The sequence below is a fragment of the Leuresthes tenuis genome, unplaced genomic scaffold (genome assembly GCF_036924035.1).
Source record: "Leuresthes tenuis unplaced genomic scaffold, fLeuTen1.0.hap1 SCAF_6, whole genome shotgun sequence".
Taxonomy (NCBI): domain Eukaryota; kingdom Metazoa; phylum Chordata; class Actinopteri; order Atheriniformes; family Atherinopsidae; genus Leuresthes; species Leuresthes tenuis.
Window position 1 is genome coordinate 36,911,533 of NW_027325360.1, and position 6,000 is coordinate 36,917,532.

Sequence of the window (6,000 nt, forward strand, 5' to 3'; positions counted from 1 at the left end):
GAGAAATTATTCCAAGATTTGGGGTACCAGAAGTGATAAGATCAGACAATGGTACTCACTTCTCCAATGAAGAACTAGGAGAAGTGGAAAAATTGTTTGGAATTACACATAAGCTCGGTGCAGTCTCTCACCCAGCTTTACAAGGACTAGTGAAAAGAGCAAATAGAACCATCAAAAAGGCCGAACAGAAGTCTGTGCAGACACACAGTTAACCTGGGCTGAAGCTCTACGTATTGTGTTAGCCTAAGATTTACTCCAAATGCCACCATGAATGTTGTCATGTTGTCCCACATGAGGTCATGACAGGGAGGAAACACCCTGTCCATTTACAACTGCACCAACAGACTCACCCCTTGTTGTACTACAGTATGGAAACTTGTGTGAATGTGAAACAACTGAATAACACGGTGATGAGGATATCTCAACAGGTTACAGAAATACTCACCAAGGAACAGGACCATGATACTTCACTTGTTGAAGTAAGAAACTGCTTCCTAAGGAAAGTGAACAAACTTAACTGGTCCTCTCCTATATGGACAGGACGCAGAAGCTACAACACATTGTGTAAAGGTATGGTTGACTGAGAATAGACTGAGTAACTGGATCCACAAGGATCACTGTACTCAGGCTCAAGATCCTACCGAAAGAACATTAACTGAGGTCCGGACTGACTTAGGAACGTCACCTACTGACAAAGACTAGACCACGGGGACTAAAACTCTATCAGAGACTGAACGGACCACTGACTATGAAACCAAAGGAAAACACCACTGTGGAGACTAGACTGTAGAACCGCAGTAGCAGAAACAATAAAGGTTACAATAACTAATTTTCACACCTCTCCTGTGTGCAAGTCAGACACTAAAAGCTCAAGTGACAAAGAACTACAACAATAATCTGGACACACCCTCTCTTCCCACCACTCCACACCAGGTGACTAAAAGATCTCTGGAAATTGGCAACAACCCACTTCAATTGCAATTTATTGAGAAACAAGATGGTATGGTACAATCCGATCTGTGCTCAGTCATGACATGTTGGTCAAACGAAAAAGATATGAATGGGATGAATAAAATGTGCTGTGAGAACAGTTTTAATCATGTGTTCATTCGAGAAATTACACGGGAGATGACCCAAGTTGTTTAATCTGGTGCAATCAATCAATCAATCGATCAATCAAACTTTATTTTTATAACACTTTTCATACAAGAAAATGTAGCACAAAGTGCTTCACAAGATGGAAGAAAATAAAACAAAGCAGTGAAACCCAAGGCCACATACAGACACACACACACACATACACACACACACACACACACACACACACACACTGGAAGGAAGAAGTAAAGATTAAGTAAAACATAATAAACTGAGGCAGAGCTGCTCGAAGTAAGGTAAAGCACAGAGCTTTGAACTGCACGATTAAAGGCCTAATTCATGTCAAGGGAAAACAAGAAGGATCCTGAACAATTTAGCTAACATTCCAAAACTGCTATGAGCAAAGAAAAATAGTACAAAATAATATCAAGAATCTGGGCCCTTAGGTCAAAGCGGTTACATGCTGCCGACATCTCGCCATTCCAACATGGGTCTCCTCCTATGGTCGGAATGGCGGTATGTTTTTTTTTTTTTTAACATACCGCCATTCCGACAGTTCCTTTTAATAGCCTATTTTTTACCCAAAACATTTTGCACTAATGATATGCCGGCGCAAATACGCCCTAAAGTTTGGCACACAAACTCATGCACATGCAAACTCACATGCAGAGGCCACAGCCTCGCAAACAAACTTTAATAATCTATTATCAAAATCCCCTGAATTTCAAATATAAAAATACATATATTAATGTAACTCTGGCGAGTCTGAAACTGATTAAGCAGAAATACAGTGTCAGTGAGCTGTCACAGCAGCCAGCTGGAGCGGAGCTCTCCACAGAGCCCATGCGTCTACAGATATCACGGCTACTGCACAGGACACAGTTGCGAGCACTCTGCCTTGCCTTGCCAATAGGAGAAGAGAGAAATGACAGCATAGAACATATAAAACACAACAAAATGCAGTAAAAACGTTTATTCATGTTATTCACGTGATTTATGAGTACTCGCTCCAATTTTGGGAAGCGCGGATGGGCTTTGCGCATTTGGCACAAACACACAGCCGTTGCGCAAGGCTTTATACAGCCTGTTGATATCTTAAGGACCTAACTGGTCACACCTGGGAGTAAATGTCATGTAGAGATTGTTTTTACATGGCATTACAGCTGAACATATAGCTTCCATCCACAAACCAACGTGGGAGAGCCCGAAGACGCATGTGCCAGACGCACATAGGCATGCGTAAAACCAATTTTGACCACTTCATGCTGTTTATTTGCTTTCTTTTACTTAACTTTCGTTTCTTTTGGATTCTTGTGCGTGTTATGGAGCCGTTTCGGTCCATGTTTGTAAGCATTTTTTTCCTAGATTAAATTTTCGGAAGTTGAAACAAGTGGCATTGGAGTGTGTGATTGAAAACCACCGCGGTCTGCTTCTCCTCCTCCAGTTGCCGAGACTTTGTGTTTTTAATAACGCTTATCTGTAAACATGTGTTAAACATATAAATTGCATGAACAGAAAGAAGGGACTCACCTGTTGAGTAACGCACATTTCCTTATACGGAAAGCCTTGTCGGAATGGTGGGACATTTGAACGTCGGAATAGCGGGATGTCGGAATGGTGGGACGTTTGCTGCGTGTCGGAATGGTGGGACGTTTGCATGTCGTAATGGTGGTATGTCGGAATGGTGGGATGTCGGAATGGTGGGATGTCGGAATGGTGGGATGTCGGAATAGCGGGATGTCGGAATGGCGGGATTTCGGAATGGGTGTTGCCACCCGGTCAAAGCATGCATGCAAGGTAACAGTGATCAATAACCAACCAAAGATCTGATGTCTGACAACACAAGCACGATGCTGTGGCACTGCTAAGGAAAAAGTTAGCAGCACAAGGCGCATCTAAAAAATTAATAAATGAGGAATTAAGACAAATAGAAAAATAGAATAAACCTTTGTGTTTGGTTCTAATTTGTATGGAAATATGTTATTGTATCATGTGATGTTATAAGAAACTCTGATGTCACACTGTTGGTACCACATGAAGTGTTTCTAATTCAAATGGAGTAGAAATAAAACTTAATGCGGATCCTGAACTGTCTGTGGATGGCTCAGCATCACGAAAAACACAGCCACTGGTAAGAATTAAATAGAATTTAGTATTAAGTAACAAGTGACAATTAAGCAGATCATGCTGAAATTTTATAAAAAACACTCTGAGCTGAATTAAGAGAGGACAGACAATATTTATCCCAAAAAGGTTAATCAGTTACTCATTGAGAAGAAATGGCTGCTATCCCCATTCAGCTAACAAGCATTCTTACTCATTCCACGACTCGTCCCACTGTGGACCACAACATATTTAAATCTCATGAAGCTGTGATAAAATTTTTTATTTTTTTTGTCGAGTCATCCCAATGGATTTCTATGAGGATTCTGAACATTTTGTTACCACAAAAACGAAAAAAACAAATCTGTTAATTTGGCCAAAACAGCAACATGTAACCCAACGCAATGCATACATCAGTACGTGCGTCTCCATCGTGCCTCGATGGGCCTTACTTTTCTCAATCAAAAGCGTTACCATGGTAACGGTAGATGCCAGGAAGCGAAGAAATTTGGATAGTAAATATCTTATCCCCTCTTAGCCATTCTCAATTCTGTGTAAAGATGGATAATCAAGCAGGCAGAGCTGTGCCGGCTGAAATATCCGAGGCTGTGGAAAATTTGGAAAACAATCCCATACCGATTCATGTGTGGAATTACTTTGCACCGCTGGAGTATGCACTCCTTAATGTTGATTATCAGTCATCTCCTACGAATATTGAAGAAGATGAAAATGATGAAATTGGCGTGTTACACGAATTAGAATCATCAATCCTGAATTTAAACGGGCCTCTGCCACCCGCCCTGAGTTTGCAAAATGAGTCACCGAATATTGTCTCACCAAATCCAGGTCCTTGTGTCACATCACTAGATACAGCCTCAGCGAATAGTGCTTCTCAAACTTCAGCATCAGATACTGTCTCACCAAATCTTATTTCTTTACCTTCTCCAGCTGCAGCAGAACAAACTCGGCAGCATGGTAGGGGCTTGAAATAGGAGAATGTAGCCGTCCCTGAACAGAGTCAGAGAGATACACCTCCACCGATTGGGGGCTTGAATCAGGAGAATGTAGCCGTCCATGAAAAGAATCAGAGAGACACACCTCCACCGATTGGGGGCTTGAATCAGGAGAATGTAGCAGTCCCTGAACAGAATCAGAGAGATACACCTCCACCGATTGAGCGTGAACGTTTCAATTGTCTTGAAATAAGACGTCCCGTCACAATACCGCGTCCGTGCCCTGATATAATGCCCAACATCGCTGAGTTCACTTCAGCTGTTATGAGCAATCTTATTGAATTGGCAGAAACAGCGCGATCACTCGCCAGATGTAATGATGTCGTCCAGCTAGAATTAGTAAGTGAGAGTATTTCTCAACACATTACCGTTTCTGTCACAGACGAGTCTGATGTAATCCTGAAAGCCTTTCTGGACTTTTTAGACGAGTTAACTCAATCGAACGCAGAGATTGCCTCTGATACTAACCTGGAGTTAGTCCTCCAGGTAGTAAGAAACCCTACAGGGGGTGCCAAACGAAAGGCTTCAAAAACCTTAGAATGCGAATTAATCCATAAGAAAAAACGTCACTTGTACATTACAGATAACTGTGACAATCAGCTCTGCTTCGCCATCAGTCTCGTGCACGTCTCCGGCTCTAAATTTACCGATAGTCAGGCTTTGGCCCAGGCGAGAGAGTGGCAGCGTCTGGCAGGGCTGACTGATCAGACGCCTGTATCTTTCAGTGATGTTGGAAAATTTGAAAAAATCCTAAACAGAAAAATTGTGGTGTTTCACAGAACCAAGGGTGATCGAGCTCTGTGTAAATTTGAGACTGATTTCATAGATCGATCAAGCCCTCTCTTTCTGTTATTACTCCAAAACCATTACTATGGAATAAAAAACCTCAAAGGATTTATAGGGTCGAGGTACATTTGCGAGCCCTGCTACACCAGTTACAATGAGCCACACTCACATTACTGTCCTGGTTACTGTCCTGTGTGTTGCGACTCGTCATGTACAAATCAAGAGCTCAGTCCTGTATTTTGTGGCGATTGCAACAGAAGCTGTCGTAACTCGTCGTGCTTCAACAGACACAAAGAACCCGAGACCCCGAGCCAGAATGCAAGTGAGTGATTGTGATCTGATTAAAAGGTGTCCGACGTGTAAGAGATTTTATCGCGTTGCGATGACTAAGGTAAAAAAAACCCACGTGTGTGAAGGTTTAAAATGTACAATCTGTGGTGAGAAACTGACCCCCAGTTCTACAGCAACTCTCAGTGGACACCAGTGCTACATTCAGCCTAGCAGCGCCGACGAACGGCTTGACGAAAAATGAATCTTTTATGATTTTGAATCCTTAGTCGGTCAGAACGATGTGCATGTCCCCTTTCTGGTCTGTGCAAAAACGCTGAAAGGTGTGGAGTGGTCTGCCTACGGATTGGATTGTGTCAGGAAATTCCTCCTCCATTTCAGGAGACCACGCTACCGTGGATACACGTTTATTGCTCACAACGGACGAGGATATGATAGCTATCTTATCCTTAACGTCATGGTGCAACTAGGTATGAAGCCCTCTCTCATCACACAGGGGAGTAAAATTCTCTGTTTTACAGACTGTGATTATGGTTTGAGATTAATCGATAGTCTGTCATTCCTGGCTATGAAACTGAGTATGATGCCGAAAGTATTAGGTTTCAGTGATCATACCAAAGGTTTCTTTCCCCACAGATTCTCTTCAGAACAGAATTTGAAATATGTGGGGCCTTTTCCTTCACCGAGTTACTACTCTGTAGAACTCATGAGC